Here is a 17,256-nt window from a genome sequence, read left to right on the forward strand (position 1 = left end):
ACCGTCGTAAAGGGACTGCTGGGTAACGTCGATACTCGTTTCCGACTCAAAGATGCTGCTAGAAACAGCTTTTACCAGGAATTGTTTGATAAACAAATGCTGAAAATATAATTGTGATGACAAGTATAACAGATAATCCAAGACATTTTGTCAGTCTCCTAACCCCTCGCTAACAATCACCTGACATTTGCTCATAAACATACATCAAACCTACCAGTATCAGACTGTAGGCATCACTCATAGCTAATGTCATGTAATCATGTAATCATGGCTGCTGTATAGAGGGCTACAACAGGCTAACTGCTCCTCCCTCCTCTCTCCTCCTCCCAAGCCTCCAGCCGTGCTTCTTCACAGCGTTGGTGTCTCTTTCCCTCCCTGCCTGCCTCCCTCCCTGTCTGGGAAATCTATCCTTCCACCTGACAGTGGCCATTTTAAGGCCTCTCTTGCCTCCTGGTAAACAATGGGAGAGGGATAATTGATCAAACAGCAAGGGAACCCTGGAGGAGGAAGGTCACCGCCCGCCAGCCGAGAGAGAAACACTGAGGGAGAGGGGGATATGATGAGGTGTGTGCGTGTGCCTGCCTGCGTGTGTGTGTAAAGGCAGGGAGGAGGGAGGGGGTCAGGAGGGGGATGGTGCTCTGACGTTCCGGAGCTGCCATTTCTCTTCCCTGACAAAGACTCCATCTGCCACCGAGCCATTTGCTGCCTGCCGAGTCGAGAGCGCATTCCACACGCCGCGTTCACCTTGGTGTCACCTCTAAGTCGAGCTCTGCTGACGGTGTACACACGCACACACACACACACTCTAAGAATATTGCCCATACACGCACAACTCTTTCTTTCTTTCTTTCTTTCTTTCTCACACTCTTTCTTTCTTTCTTTCTTTCTCACACACACACACACACACACACACACACACACACACACACACACACACACACACACACACACACACACACTGTCTCTGTGTCGTTCCTCTCCTAAGCAGCAGCAGCCCCCCTCCCCCTCAGCACTTGATATCACTGGGCAACCATCTCCGCTGTGCATTGTGGGAGTGTCTCGGGGGTTGGCGACGCGTCAGGGACTGAGGGACTCACACACTTCTGAGAGAGACCCAGTGGCATGGAGGGAGAGAGAGAGATGGCATTTTAAAGAGGAAGCTGAATTTCACCTGCAATTACCGTAGCTCGGGGGCACACGGCTTGGTTAAGAGACATTTCATCCCCCCACGCTGCTGAGAGTGAGAGACTGTCATGTGTGTGTGCGTGCGTCGCTCGCCCTAAGAGGCGGAAAAAATGGAGGGACGGAGAAAATAGAATAGAAAATATTCCTCTCTCTCTCTCTCTCTCTCTCTCTCTCTCTCTCTCTCTCTCTCTCTCTCTCTCTCTCTCTCTCTCTCTCTCTCTCTCTCTCTCTCTCTCTCTCTCTCTCTCTCTCTCTCTCTCTCTCTCTCAGGGATGAAAGAGAGAAAGGCAGCTGGGGCTCTAACTACCAAATGAAACGCGAGGCCCATTCAGTGGGTCCCTGCCTGGCCATCTGCACACCAGACCAGACATCTGAGCTGAGCAGCAAACCTCTGGGCCTCCACACACACACATATACACACACAAACACACACACACACAGAGAAACACACACACGAGCCCTGCCTAACCTTTCACTCACTAGGCAAAACAGCCTGATTCAGTCTCATTATCGATTCCATTCCTTTCTTTACCTCCTTATTTATGTGCAATGCCCCAGAGCAGCTGGGGGGAGCCTCCTCTCCCTCTCCCAGCTGAGATGGAGCCGTAATGACTTCCCTGAGGCTCAGGCTCCTCACAGTTTCACCAGCGTTCTCTGTGTGACTCTATCTCTCTCAGTGAGGAGAGTGACTACACAAATACAGTAATGATCTCTCCCTGGGAGACATTGGCTTCGGGGCTCCTGGCGCCGCAAGTGGGCTTTTCTGGCCCCTGCAGGGTCTCCATACAACTCCAATTCCCTCAGCATGGACCCCCCAACAGGATCAACACCCCCCCCCCCCCTCCACAACGTAATAACACTTGCATAAGCTCTCAAAGAAAGAAAGAAAGAAAGAAAGAAAGAAAGAAAGAAAGAAAGAAAGAAAGAAAGAAAGAAAGAAAGAAAGAAAGAAAGAAAGAAAGAAAGAAAGAAAGCGAGAGCGAGGGTAGCAGGTAGAATCTGGGTAGGCCATTCCTTCAGCCATGTGTAACCAGCAGAGACTAATAAACCAGAGTGGTTTTAGACAGCAGCACCTCTCCTGTAATGCGCTGCCAGAGGCCTGCATGGGGTTAACGGGATACTGTGGGATCCATTTAGTGGTGTTTCTGAAGGACATCTCTTTACCCCTCTAGCCCCTAGCTGATCCCCTTCTGGGTTAATCCTCCAGGGAGGGGCCTGCCTGACATCCTCACACACACACAGCCTCGTAAACCCAACCTCGTCTTCTCCACACAAATGCACACGTGCACACACCCCTAGTGACCCCCGCTGCACCCCTGAGTGCTACAGTAAAAATCCCAAAACCCTAAAGCCTTCAGCTTCTAGCCCTGTTTGTCTAGGCCATCTCAATCCGGATGGGCTGAGTGGCTCGATCGGCAGCCAGTCACTCAGCAGATTGGAGCTCCCTCCCGGTCGCTGTCCCGGTGTGAAAGCCCTGATTCATGGCGTTGGGGACCAGGGCCTTTACAAGAACAGCATTGTCCTGTGTACTTTTCTTCACTGGGACGTGACTGATGGGGGCTGTTTGGGAAAGGGAATTAGTACCAGGGCTTAAGTCTTATTTAGTGAGACACAACGTTGGAGAGATATAGAGAGGATGTGGCAGTACCTATTACTGCTACTAGTGTGTGTGAATGTGTGTTGGATGGGAGGTGTATAGTGTTGAGTGTGTGTTGGATGGGGGGGTGTATGGTGTTGAGTGTGTGTTGGATGGGGGGGTGTATGGTGTTGAGTGTGTGTTGGATGGGGGGGTGTGGTGTGAGTGTGTGTTGGATGGGGGGGGGTGTATGGTGTTGAGTGTGTGTTGGATGGGGGGGGTGTATGGTGTTGAGTGCGTGTTAGATGGGAGGGGGTGTATGGTGTGTGTGTGTGTGTGTGTGTGTGTGTGTGTGTGTGTGTGTGTGTGTGTGTGTGTGTGTGTGTGTGTGTGTGTGTGTGTGTGTGTGTGTGTGTGTGTGTTGGATGGGGGGGTGTATGGTGTGTCTGTCTGTCTGTCTGTCTGTCTGTCTGTCTCTGTGTGTGTGTGTGTGTGTGTGTGTGTGTGTGTGTGTGTGTGTGTGTGTGTGTGTGTGTGTGTGTGTGTGTGTGTGTGTGTGTGTGTGTGTGTGTGTGTGTGTGTGTGTGTGTGTGTGAGTGAGTGCAATTACTGTACTTAACTTAGTACACTTCTAAAAGCTCCCATAAGAGATATGAAAACTTCTAAGAAAAACTCAGAGATGGCGGTTCTAGCAGACAGTAGCACTCCAGTGGATCTGTGAACACCCTGGCTGTGTCAGAATGCTTTAGGCTGCTTGTCGACACTGTTTTAGATGCACTCTCCATCAAGCTGAAGTAAATGTCCTCCGTTTCCCCTTTGCTGTGACAAAAGGCTCGTAACAAAATATATAGGCCTCACAGTGTGAGTGCTTCTCCTACAACACGGTTTCAATTCAACTCACTAATGCGCTCATTGTTAGCAGCCGTGCTATCCCTAACCCTCTATCAACACGACCCACACACACACACACACACACACAGACGCACGCACACAGACAAACACAGAAACACTCATGCACGTGCGCATGCCAACTCTGCCCTTATGGTTTAAAAAGAGGAAGTAAAGTAGTGGCACAGCCTTGGTATTTCCCTGGTTTAACTGTCTTTTGCTTGTTGACCACAGGCATGAATAACACAGTACAGCAGGGTTCCCTAACAGGCGGCCGCGGGCCGAATTTGGCCTGCGGGCGGATTTATTTGGCCCCCGAAGCTTTCTGAGAAAAAAAAAGACGTTTTATTCTAATTTCAATTTTCATTGTTGGAAATGAAAGACTGTAGAAACACCAGGAAATCAGGTCCAGGTGATTTTAATTTTGGAAATCTGTTCCCAAGTATTCCCACGCATAATAAAGAGACACGTGATCGTATACAAACTTAAGCAAGGTTGGAAATGGTTATGTTTTAGTCAAATATTCTATACGGTTGGGATTCAATTTGCAGTCTACAAATGATTTGTAATTATGTTCCAACCCCCCTGCTCAAGGAAACAAAAACGGCTTGTGGCTGAATCTAGTTGATGATCTCTGCAGTACAGTGTAACACCCGGTCCACACAATCCTGCTATAGCAGGGAAATACTGCCTAGCTGCCCTGCTGTACACAGTGGGAGTGGAATGGAAATGCTGGCCCAACAGGAGATGAGACACACACACACATTACAAACACACTGACACACACACACACACACACAGAGTACTGTGGGGCTGACGCAAGACAATCTCAGCCTCACGTGTCTCTCGCCTACGGCCGCCCGCTGCTCCTGACCTTCGGGATGTTTTTCTCTCTCCTTCCCCCTCTCCCTCTCACTCCTCCCTCTCTCGACACCTCCCTGTGATTCGTATTTGTCATTAAAAGGCATTGCATTTCAAGCTGGATAAAGCAGATGGGGCTGTGTAGGCATTACTGCTCCTCGACGCAGCACCTTGGCCTAAGTACAGATAGACTGCATGCATTACCTCTCTCTCTCTCTCTCTCTCTCTCTCTCTCTCTCTCTCTCTCTCTCTCTCTCTCTCTCTCTCTCTCTCTCTCTCTCTCTCTCTCTCTCTCTCTCTCTCTCTCTCTCTCTCTCTCTCTCTCTCTCTCTCTCTCTCTCTCTCTCTCTCTCTCTCTCTCTCACACACACACACACTACACAGTCTAAAGAGTGAAACGGCAGCTCTAACAACAGGGTGTCTTCCTGGGAAAGCTGAATAAAGCTGAATTGCTGCCACGGTCTAAAGTGCTGCTTCACATGTTGTTGATGTATTCACTAAACATACAGGCTGAAGGCAAGACAACTGCCAGAGGTCTTATTGTTAGCTCGTATTAGTTATTGTAGACAGTATAATACTGCATCAAGTATAACAAACCCAACTAACTTAAAAGACAAAATACAACCACACAAATTGACTAAAATCATCTGACATTTTTCATAGCATAAATCATTGCGACTCAGTCCCAACTCATCCCTCATGTTCAGTCTTCTCTCTCTCCCAACTCATCCCTCATGTTCAGTCTTGTCTCTCTCCCAACGCATCCCTCATGTTCAGTCTTCTCTCTCTCCCAACTCATCCCTCATGTTCAGTCTTCTCTCTCTCCCAACGCATCCCTCATGTTCAGTCTTCTCTCTCTCCCACCCCTCTCTCTCTGTCTCTCCCAACTCATGCCTCATGTTCAGTCTTCTCTCTCTTCCAACTCATCCCTCATGTTCAGTCTTCTCTCTCTCCCAACTCATCCCTCATGTTCAGTCTTCTCTCTCTCCCAACTCATCCCTCATGTTCAGTCTTCTCTCTCTCCCAACTCATCCCTCATGTTCAGTCTTCTCTCTCTCCCAACTCATCCCTCATGTTCAGTCTTCTCTCTCTCCCAACTCATCCCTCATGTTCAGTCTTCTCTCTCTCCCATCTCATCCCTCATGTTCAGTCTTCTCTCTCTCCCAACTCATCCCTCATGTTCAGTCTTCTCTCTCTCCCAACTCATCCCTCATGTTCAGTCTTGTCTCTCTCCCAACGCATCCCTCATGTTCAGTCTTCTCTCTCTCCCACCCCTCTCTCTCTGTCTCTCCCAACTCATGCCTCATGTTCAGTCTTCTCTCTCTTCCAACTCATCCCTCATGTTCAGTCTTCTCTCTCTCCCAACTCAGCCCTCATGTTCAGTCTTCCCTCTCTCCCAACTCATCCCTCGTGTTCAGTCTTCTCTCTCTCTCTCTCTCTCTGTTTCTCCCAACTCAGCCCTCGTATTCAGTCTTCTCTCTCTCCCACCTCTCTCTCTCTGTCTCTCCCAACTCATCCCTCGTGTTCAGTCTTCTCTCTCTCTCTCTCTCTCTCTCTCTCTCTCTCTCTCTCTCTCTCTCTCTCTCTCTCTCTCTCTCTCTCAACTCATCCCTCGTGTTCAGTCTTCTCTCTCTCCCTCCTCTCTTTCTCTCTCTCCTCTCTCTCTCTCCCTCTCTCTCCCCCTCCTCTCTCTCTCTCCCTCCTCTCTCTCTCTCTCTCCCTCCTCTCTCTCTCTCTCTCTCTCTCCTCCTCTCTCTCTCCCTCCTCTCTCTCTCTCTCTCTCCCACCTCTCTCTCTCTCTCTCCCTCATCTCTCTCTCTCTCTCCCTCCTCTCTCGCTTTCTCCCTCCCTCCCTCCTCTCTCTCTCTCCCTCCCCTCTCTCTCTCTCCTCTCTCTCCCTCCTTCCTTTCAGCCCAGTACTATTGAGCGCTAGTATTTAGTGATTCCATCTTCTACCATAGTCCCAGCAATCTGTCAGGCCACTGGCTATACTGACTGAGAACACACTGTACATCTAAGGGAAGGAAAGGAGGGAAGTGTCTTCTGGAACATCAGCTAGTTATTAAGGCTGACTTCTCACCTTTCTCTCTCTCTCTTTCTCTTTCTCTCACACACACACACACACACACACACACTGCACACACCACACACACACACACACTGGACACACTGCACACACCGCACACACACACACACTGCACAAACACCGCGCACACACACACACACTGCGCGCACGCACACACACATAAAAACAAACACAAACACACTTCCCAGCACCTCTCTCTCACGATCATGGGTTAGCCTCTGCTGGTGGTAAAACAAAGAGAGAATGCCAAACACATAACAAAGAAAAACGATCTATTCTTAAAATTTGTCCTTTTCACACCCTCGCATACATGTGTGCACATACACAGGCTTCAGTGGAGGCTCCTCAGAGGAGGAAGGGGAGGACCATCCTCCTCAGTGAATTTCATAAAAATAAAAATAGTGAAACATTAATAAACAAGTTATCCTTTTTAGATAAAACTATAGTAAATATATTCAGATCCCCAAATAATTGATTAAAACACACTGTTTTGCAATGAAGGTCTATATTACCCTCAACAGCACTCTGTAGGGCAGCACCATGGTGTAGCTGGAGGACAGCTAACTTCCGTTCTCCTCTGGGTACATTGACTTCAATACAAAACCTAGGAGGCTCATGGTTCTCACCCCTTCCATAGACTTACACAGTAATTATGACAACATACAGAGGACGTCCTCCAACCTATCAGAGCTCTTGCAGCATGAACTGACATGTTGTCCACCCAATCAAATGATCAGAGAATGAATCTAGTACTGAAAGCATAAGCTACAGCTAGCCTGTACTGCAGTGCATAATATGTGGTGACTAGTTGACTCAAAGAGAGAGAAAGACAATAGTTGAACAGTTTTGAATAAATATATTTCTTCCAAAATGAAGGAGAAGCAAGAGAGGGAGAGCTAGCTATATTTCATGGTATATTTTTTCCACTTTCACTTACTTAGCTAGCATCGAATGCAGCTAGCTAGTTTAGCCTACTCAAACACCCGGCTCAAACAGCTAGCTGGCTATGGCTATCCAACACTGGAACTCTTCCAAGTCAAAGTAAGCTTTTGGTTTTATTAATGAATTGCCACCGGGGCCCACCAATGTAACTGCTAAACTGCTTGCTGCTGACTGTACACTGTACTGCATGATTGTAGTGGGTTTACTAACGCTACAACTCTCATTTGCAACTGTTGGACTAATGATTACACTCTAGATCAGCTAGACGCAGGCAAGAGTGTGCAAGGCAGTATTAAATGTGTCACTGTCTGTCACCTGGATTACTCAAAATTCTCTCGACCTGTAAACTTTCATTCATAGGCTAGGTTGTAGCAACCTCATGATGGGTAGAGGGAAAATTTGAGTGTCATGTAGTAGCCTAAACCTATCGATGTTACATTGACCTGGGTGAATGGAATATGAATGACAGTCATCCAATATGCTGTAATAGAAATAAGGCCATGTTCATTAAAAAAATGTTGCATCCTCCATCATCTTAAACGGCACCGACCGCCACTCACAGGCTTGTAAACACACAAACACACACCTTGTGACCTTTGCCATCCCTTTGTGCGCTACGGCTTTTGTAAACTCTCTAAACAATACCATACAGCTCTCTCTCTCTCTTCTCTGTCACTCCTCTATTTGATTCAACATTCGTAATTCCCTCTGGGTATTTAAGCACCACTCTCCCTTTTCCTACCCTCCTCTTACAAGGAACTAATGTTGGATAATTGCTCTGTACTGTGGCTGTTTGGATGACGTTCATGTTTGCCAAGGTTCTGCCTGTTTTCTATGGACTAATGGAAGAATAAACAGACAGAAATACTGTACGATCACTAGAGACTGATAGGTGGACATTTCACTGCAGTGTGCAACAGTGAGCAAATCATCACAGCCACCAGAGGGGTTTGCCTTTCACCCGTTCTCCAGCCCTACATTTCCAGGGAATCCATTTCAAACGAAGCCGTCAATATCATGACTGATAGCAGACAGCTATCAATAATAGGTTACATGGTATGTAACAGGTAAAGGCCCAGCGCCGGTCTGAAATGTGTAACTTACAATTTGCAGTGCAGGGGATTCTCAAACCAGGTGTATTGTACGTCAAGCAAACATCACCTTGAAAAGCACATTTAGGAGGAGAACCGTTCCCCTTTGATATTTTTATCTGCTGAATAGGCCTCAAAACACATAAACACACCTAACTCTCAACGGTACGCTTACCCAGCTGAGCTGCATAAGAGATAAAGCTGATTTATAAAGTGTGAGATTAGATCTGGTGACACACTCATCAGCACAAAGCCATAAAGTGAGAAAGGGAGAAAAGTGCAAGTCATTGTCTGTGGGATAAAACCGTCACCTTTGTCTGCTTGGTGAAACCTTGAGGGAGTAGAGCCAGTGGTAACACACACGCACGCACGCACGCACGCACGCACGCACGCACGCACACACACACACACACACACACACACACACACACACACACACACACACACACACACACACACACACACACACACACAGAGAGACAGAGAGAGAGAGAGAAAACAAAGATAAGCAGGGCCAAACAGATGAGCCACAGAAGAGAGGGTGAGAAACGGCTAACCAGCCAACCAATTTAATCCACTCTATTGTTGAGGAACATGATTCAGTTTGGCTCCAACTGATAGGCCTAACAATTTAAATTCTATGTTAGACTACATCAACAGATACTGTGATAACTGTTTAAATTCAATGTTACTGCAACAGATCACAAACACTGATGATGGTTAATTCGCATGTTTCCCTCGCCCCCGAAAATGTTCTGATCAAAATGGAGAGAAATGTAATTAATTGCACGATTCACTGAATGAAACTCTGAATTTGTAATGTAATCAGAACAACTGCTTTTTCAAGGAGCCCTTGTTAAATTTAATTGGGGGAGAAAATCCTCTTGTGTCGAAAGAATGAAATCTAATTAAGCCTGGAATCGAAGGAGTCTGCGAACTCTCCTCTACGCCAAAACAAATTTTGTTGATGACAAGTTGAGCAAAAAAAAATAATCAAAAGCTCCTCTCATAACAACTATAAGTATTAGGGAATGTCACACAGGGCCCAACAACAACAAAAAGCTATGTTGTTGACAGTCGTTCAGAGACGATAGAAAGGTAACAGCGAAAAGAGTCAGTACTCACTGACAGGAATTGTCTTCAGCTCTGTGACATCACTGCTCTAACACCTGAGAGAGAAAAAGAGGACAACAGCCAGGTTAATCCATTTATACGTTGATATCTCTTCTGTATGACACCGTTCATTTAATCTGTTCTCCATGGAAAATACAATCTAAACGCTAATGACGACCAGTTTGGGCCCTGATGGGTGAATACCTAATTCATTTCCAACATACACCGATATCAATGCTCTGTGCGCTGCTGTGGTCAACTGACAGATCAAACAAGACAAAAGTACATGACGTTTTGAGACACAGCTAGGAGCTGGCACTGAGCGTGAGCAGAGCAGATCTAACACACACACACACACACACTCTCTCTCTCTGTCGCAGGCACAGCAGGCCTGCGAACACAAACACGCCACACAACACACACTCATACATTTTTCCTGCTCAACCTGTTAGAATGAAAGCCAGACATTATGGCTTTTGTTGTGAGGGAGGAGGATATTTTCCTAAAAACACAAGACAGTTCTTGCTAGGAGAGAGAACCAGCCCTTCCCAGTGTTCTCACGCCCCTCGGAGCTACACTGTCTCGGATCTATCTGTCTTCCTGGAGCACAGAGAAGGGGAGAGGCAGCGAGGGAGCTTTCTCAGCCTGTGCGTCCGAAAGGACATGGTGACCGTCTTGCCTGTGTGTCACGGCAGTGGCATTGTCTCTCTCACTGCAGCACCGCTAGTGGTGTCATGGTCACTCTGGTACACACATTCACCCTGACACTGGGTAAAACTCTATAGCACACAGACAGACACAGGGGCACAGAAACACACTCACACACGCGCCATTACGGCTGAAATCTCCACAGGAAATAAACGGTATTAACTAGAGTGACGGTGTCCGTCTATAATAACGACGTGATCTAGCGATAATGACTCCTCCTAGTCATCCACAGGCCTGATCTGGTCGTCTGATCTCACACACACACACACACACACACACACACACACACACACACACACACACACACACACACACACACACACACACACACACACACACACACACACACACACACACACACACACACACACACACATCACCTTGATTACACATCTCCGTGGTGATAACACACCGTGCCGGGCCGAGTGAGGGAATTCATCTGTGCGTCTTCATAAAGGCCTATTAGGGCCATGATTAAAGGATGTTCCCTCAGAGAGGGCGCGACGCTGAAATGATTCCCCCAGCCAACGAGTGATGTAATGAGAGTGGTGAGATTTGAAGCTACATACTTCACCCCGTTTTCGCCTGCCTGGGTATTTGAAATACACACTGACCTGACTACGGCTATGCTAGCTATTTGCTAAGACAACGGGTCTACAACACTTTAGAGCCTTACGTACGCTCTACTCAAACACAGTCATAAGCAATACAATGATAGCAAGCAGCATCTGACTAGGCCTAAACATTCTCTAAGCCCGCAGGCACAGAACAACAGGTCCACATAGAACAAGGCTTTTCAATTCCAGGCCTCGAGGGCAACAGCTGTGACGTGGCCCTGGAGGCTTGGAATTGAATAGTGCCTTTGGCGGAGAGAACCGTCACGATAAATCTAGTAATGTAGACGTAACTTTAGTGAGGAGGAACCTTAGCGATGCCTTCATAAAGTGCCATTCAATGACAGACATGCTAAAAAGGTGCTTGTCTCCTTTTGCTCTTGGCTCATCTGTGATATCGCGGCCAGGGAGGGAGGGAGGGATGAAAGCAGAGGGCACTGACTGTGAACTGGCCGCAGACATTTTTCTGAAACCTCCGGAACAAAACAGGCAAGTCTTGACAATCTACCCACCACTGAGTCGTCACACAATCAGTTGCAGGAAACCGATCCCTAAATAGCAGTGATTCATCTCTTCATCGCACAAAGTCAGTACACAGAACACAAAGAGCCCCTCTCTCTCTCTCTCTCTCTCTCTCTCTCTCTCTCTCCCCCTTCTCTCTTTCTGCTTAAAAATACTGCTTCTCCCAGCTTTCTTTTGCGTGTGATTTACTGGCACTGTTTAACTGCGGGGCAGTATCTTTTATCGTTACATGATCTGGAGCTGAAAGCTGACAAAATGGAATCTGTGGCGAGAGGTGCGTGTCTGTTCTGTGGAGAGACGAGGAAGAGGGGAGGGAGAAAAATCTGTGTGCAGAAACGTTTGCCTAAGTGCAATTCTGATCCTCTCTCTCAGCATATTCAGAAGAGCCTCTCTGTGTGTTCTATTCCATTAAATGCCTTCTTCCTAGATCTGATGGAGCAAGTCCCATTCCTGGGGAGTGGGTTATCCCACACAATGTAAAGCACAAGAACTGGCTGAAAAGCAACGAACAAAACACAATCCATTTGTGGGATTTAAGAGAGAGGACACCCTCGAGGGACTGTCATCGTGTAACACAAACAGTGTGTGTGTGTGTGTGTGTGTGTGTGTGTGTGTGTGTGTGTGTGTGTGTGTGTGTGTGTGTGTGTGTGTGTGTGTGTGTGTGTGTGTGTGTGTGTGTGTGTGTGTGTGTGTGTACGCATTAGCGCATGGGCGTATGTGTGAGCGTATGTGTGAGCGTGATGGTACTGTATGTGTGAGCGTGATGGTACTGTATGTGTGAGCGTGAGCGTGATGGTACTGTATGTGTGAGCGTGAGCGTGATGGTACTGTATGTGTGAGCGTGAGCGTGATGGTACTGTATGTGTGAGCGTGAGCGTGATGGTACTGTATGTGTGAGCGTGAGCGTGATGGTACTGTATGTGTGAGCGTGAGCGTGATGGTACTGTATGTGTGTGCCATTTATGATTCAGCCCTGTTACTGCTACTCCCAATATGGCTCGGAGCCAATTCCTACAGTAGCATCATGATGAATCTGAGGGGAGCCTCTCTCCGTCTCCCTCCACTTAGCCTATGGGGCTATCATTCACCGGCTAATTGGACGGACCTGCCTCTGGCCTCAGCTTAAAGGTCCAATGCAATCGTTTTTATCTCAACATCAAATAATTTCTGGGTAACAATTAAGTAACTTAATGTGATTGTTTTAAATTAAAATGGTAAAAAATAAACAAAAATAGCTTCTTAGCAAAGAGCATTTTCTCAAGCAAGAATTTTGCTATGACTCTCTGGGAGTGGTCTGAGTAGGAAGCGGAAAACTGAAGAAAAATACATGTTTTTTATCTTTATTTAACTAGGCAAGTCAGCAAATAACAAATTCTTATTTACAATGACGGCCTACCCTGGCAACGCTGGGCCAATTGTGCGCCGCCCTTAGGGACTCCCAATCACAGCCGGGTGTGATACAGCCAGGATCCGAACCAGGGACTGTAGTGATGCCTCTTGCATTGAGATGCAGTGTCTTAGACCACTGTGCCACTGGGGAGCTCAGAGAGGTTTTGAACTCTCTTTCTCATTGGTCTATTAACTAATTTACCGTATGGTGATGTCACCATGGAAGGCCAAAACTCCATCACACCAAAACAGGCTGAAATGTATTTTTAAACAGCATTATGATAATTTTCACAATTCCACAGTATTATTCCAACCTCATAGTGTAGAAATATATATAAAACACAGGGAAATCAAAATGTTGACTGCACTGAGCCTTTAAGACACGCTGATGTAACGGTGGGTCATCAGACTGAACGCAACCCACGTTCACTACGGTGGGACTTCATTCATTCAGGCTATACAATTGATACTTGGCTACACAAATGAACCATGAGAAGTAGGATGAAGTAGCCTCTAGAGTAGACACTGATCTAAGGTGAGCTTGGCACCCCCCCTTAATGGTTACAGTTACAATTCAGAGGAAGAAGTGCCTATGGGCAACTTGTACCCGGAGTGCACCACTGTCTGTCTGAGTGAGTGAATGAGAGGACGCAGCCGCTCCGGCAGAGCAGAGCAGAGCTCCATGGCTCAGTGTCATCCCAACAGCCTTGACAATCTACCAAGATGACGCGTGAAGGTCACTCACAGCAGCCGCCAACGCAGCTGTCACGCCTCTCCCACCCACCGCCCTCTTTCTCTCTCTCTCCCGCCCGGCCGGCTCTCGGTCGACCAACAAACGACCAACCATTCTTACCCTGCAATAATCCTCTCTCTGTACTCCCCCTATTAGCCTAGTTCAGCCTCAACATGTAATTCCCTACAAGAGATAGTTTAAAATACAAGATGATCACCAAAGTTCAACCTAATATAAAGCACAGGGAGAAAGATGAGAGATGTCCATCTGTCTTGATTCCTGTATTACTGTGTTTCGGTCGTTAACGTTTCCATTAAATGAATCGCCTGTCTCAATCAGTGAGTCAATAAAAGCCCAATCCTGTCAAACCCTGAGGGAGATGTGTGTGTGTGTGTGTGTGTGTGTGTGTGTGTGTGTGTGTGTGTGTGTGTGTGTGTGTGTGTGTGTGTGTGTGTGTGTGTGTGTGTGTGTGTGTGTGTGTGTGTGTGTGTGTGTGTGTGTGTGTGTGTGTGTGTGTGTATACGTGTATACGTGTATGTTTGGAGGGAGTAAAGAGCTCTGACAGGTGAGTGATTGAGTGCTTTCATTTCCCCCCAGTGTTGAGATTACACACACACGTACACACGTACACACACACACACACACACAGAGAGAGAGCGATGTTGTTTCCGCTTCTGGTCCATGCTTAAATTAGCTCTAAATATTTGGATTACACGCGGGAGCTCTCACAGAGGATTTAGCAGCCGTAGCCTGCAGGCCAAGGGGATGTGTGGATGCTTCCATCTTTGAACAAACATAAGACAGACACACACACACACACACACACAGACAAACACAAGCACACCCGCACAAGTATACCCGCACACACAAATACAACCTTGCCACACAGGCACACACTAGTTCAAACCACAACACAACAACCACAAAACACCAATCCTACCAAGGCCCACAAGGCCGACTACACTGCAACCCAATCCATGGATGTTATTATGTAGTCTAAGAGTTTCAGTTAGTAGAGGGTGGATACTAACTCCAGGCACTGCTCCCATGCAGCCCTGTGAGCTAGTAGAGGTCAGTGCCCCCCAGCCTGAGATAAAGGCGTCTCCCCGTCCGCTCTCCGAGCGCCTGCTTGGGTAGAGGCGTCTCGCGTTACAGCTGTCTCTCAGAGTCATCGTTTAGAGAAAGGGACAATGCCACAAGGCAGGCAGCTAGCCTTTCATGGCGGCCAGGAATAACAACAGCCACTCTGGGGCAGACGGAGGAGAGGAGCGACGCTTTCGCTGTTTCAACTCCCGCCACATTGAGACTAGAGGAGAGATCACCACAGCATGTGTCTAGGCTATCTGTGGAAGAGAATGAGGTCTGAGAGAAAATGGTGGCACATTTTCAACTTTCCATTTCCTTCTCACAGGCCTTTAATGAATGACTTGTTACATGTGGTTCCCTGCTTTTTCCTGCTTGTAGGCTAAGTGTCTTTCAGTTATTGCACAGCACACACGTATGGGAAAAGACGGACGAATCCTGATGGAGAACAGATTGTAGAACATCAAATGAACAGATAGAACCCGTCCATTCCAGGAATAACTCCACGGTGCGTCTGTACTAGTCACGCTAGTGTGGATTACTTGAATCCCCCTCTTCCCGAGGTGAAGTTCCTGTTCTGACCTCTAGTTCTAAAAACAGCCAGTTAGCTCCAGGTCCAGTAATGACTCATCCAATCAGGAGAATGTTTAGGCAGCAGCTCTGTTACAAGGTAGGCTGAGTCAAGCTGAAATCACCATGACATGCAAAGGCCTAATCTATATTGTAGGCTACATTTTACTAGATGAGTAAAAGACAATATAGAAAGTTTAGCACTGGACTTGCCATTAGGCAGAAGAGGCAATTGCTTCAGGCTTCACATCATCATCATCATCATTAAGGGGCCTCATGAGCTGGGCATAATAAAAATAAACTTTTCTTTATTTTTACAAATTTCCCCGCTTGAGGCACCCCCCACGCTGTGTCTTTTTAAGCTAGAGAGATCTTTTTTTTGTTGCATGGGCTCTGTCCCAATCCACCGCATCCGCCAATGTCGGCCTTCCGCATCGGCGGTGGAAGGTGGCAGAGCTCAGCGGTGTTGGTCAGACCATGAGACATCCCAAAAATCAGTATTCTCATGAAAATATCTGTAGCATTCGAACGTTTTGGGCTACACACTAATATAGAAAGACTCTCACGAACACGATGGTGTTCTCTGTTTTGCGCTACGACTCCCAGAAGTGCCACGGTACTTGTAATGGAAGTGAATAGGGCATTTCCACGTCAAAGGTATGCAGGTAATTCCACAGTAAAAAAAAAAAATCTAAATCCTGTCCTGAGCTTCCTTATATCTCTCGTATATACAGTGGGGAGAACAAGTATTTGATACACTGCCGATTTTGCAGGTTTTCCTACTTACAAAGCATGTAGAGGTATGTAATTTTTATCATAGGTACACTTCAACTATGAGAGACGGAATCTAAAACAAAAATCCAGAAAATCACATTGTATGATTTTTAAGTAATTAATTTGCATTTTATTGCATGACATAAGTATTTGATACATCAGAAAAGCAGAACTTAATATTTGGTACAGAAACCTTTGTTTGCAATTACAGAGATCATACGTTTCCTGTAGTTCTTGACTAGGTTTGCACACACTGCAGCAGGGATTTTGGCCCACTCCTCCCTACAGATCTTCTCCAGATCCTTCAGGTTTCGGGGCTGTCGCTGGGCAATACGGACTTTCAGCTCCCTCCAAAGATTTTCTATTGGGTTCAGGTCTGGAGACTGGCTAGGCCACTCCAGGACCTTGAGATGCTTCTTACGGAGCCACTCCTTAGTTGCCATGGCTGTGTGCTTCGTGTCGTTGTCATGCTGGAAGACCCAGCCACGACCCATCTTCAATGCTCTTACTGAGGGAAGGAGGTTGTTGGCCAAGATCTCGCGATACATGGCCCCATCCATCCTCCCCTCAATACGGTGCAGTCGTCCTGTCCCCTTTGCAGAAAAGCATCCCCAAAGAATGATGTTTCCACCTCCATGCTTCACGGTTGGGATGGTGTTCTTGGGGTTGTACTCATACTTCTTCTTCCTCCAAACACGGCGAGTGGAGTTAGACCAAAAAGCTCTATTTTTGTCTCATCAGACCACATGACCTTCTCCCATTCCTCCTCTGGATCATCCAGATGGTCATTGGCAAACTTCAGACGGGCCTGGACATGCACTGGCTTAAGCAGGGGGACCTTGCGTGCGCTGCAGGATTTTAATCCATGACGGCGTAGTGTGTTACTAATGGTTTTCTTTGAGACTGTGGTCCCAGCTCTCTTCAGGTCATTGACCAGGTCCTGCCGTGTAGTTCTGGGCTGATCCCTCACCTTCCTCATGATCATTGATGCCCCACGAAGTGAAATCTTGCATGGAGCCCCAGACCGAGGGTGATTGACCGTCATCTTGAACTTCTTCCATTTTCTAATAATTGCGCCAACAGTTGTTTCCTTCTCACCAAGCTGCTTGCCTATTGTCCTG

The 17,256-nt window shown here is 47.1% G+C and overlaps 1 protein-coding gene across 18 annotated transcripts in view; it reads right to left on the reverse strand.

Annotated features, from left to right (window-relative positions):
* Positions 1 to 17,256, reverse strand: part of LOC139566482 (bromodomain adjacent to zinc finger domain protein 2B-like) — an 82,580-nt gene that overhangs the window by 57,669 nt on the left and 7,655 nt on the right. For 16 of the 18 annotated variants that reach the window (XM_071387711.1, XM_071387710.1, XM_071387708.1 and 13 more), the window contains exon 2: positions 9,755 to 9,798. The exons of 1 other annotated variant lie outside the window; for it this stretch is intronic. The gene's annotated coding sequence lies outside the window, so the exon portion shown is untranslated. The remainder of the gene's footprint in view (positions 1 to 9,754; positions 9,799 to 17,256) is intronic. One more of the 18 variants, XM_071387703.1, reaches the window with a different exon arrangement.

The sequence above is a fragment of the Salvelinus alpinus genome, chromosome 38 (genome assembly GCF_045679555.1).
Source record: "Salvelinus alpinus chromosome 38, SLU_Salpinus.1, whole genome shotgun sequence".
NCBI classification, from domain to species: Eukaryota; Metazoa; Chordata; class Actinopteri; order Salmoniformes; family Salmonidae; genus Salvelinus; species Salvelinus alpinus.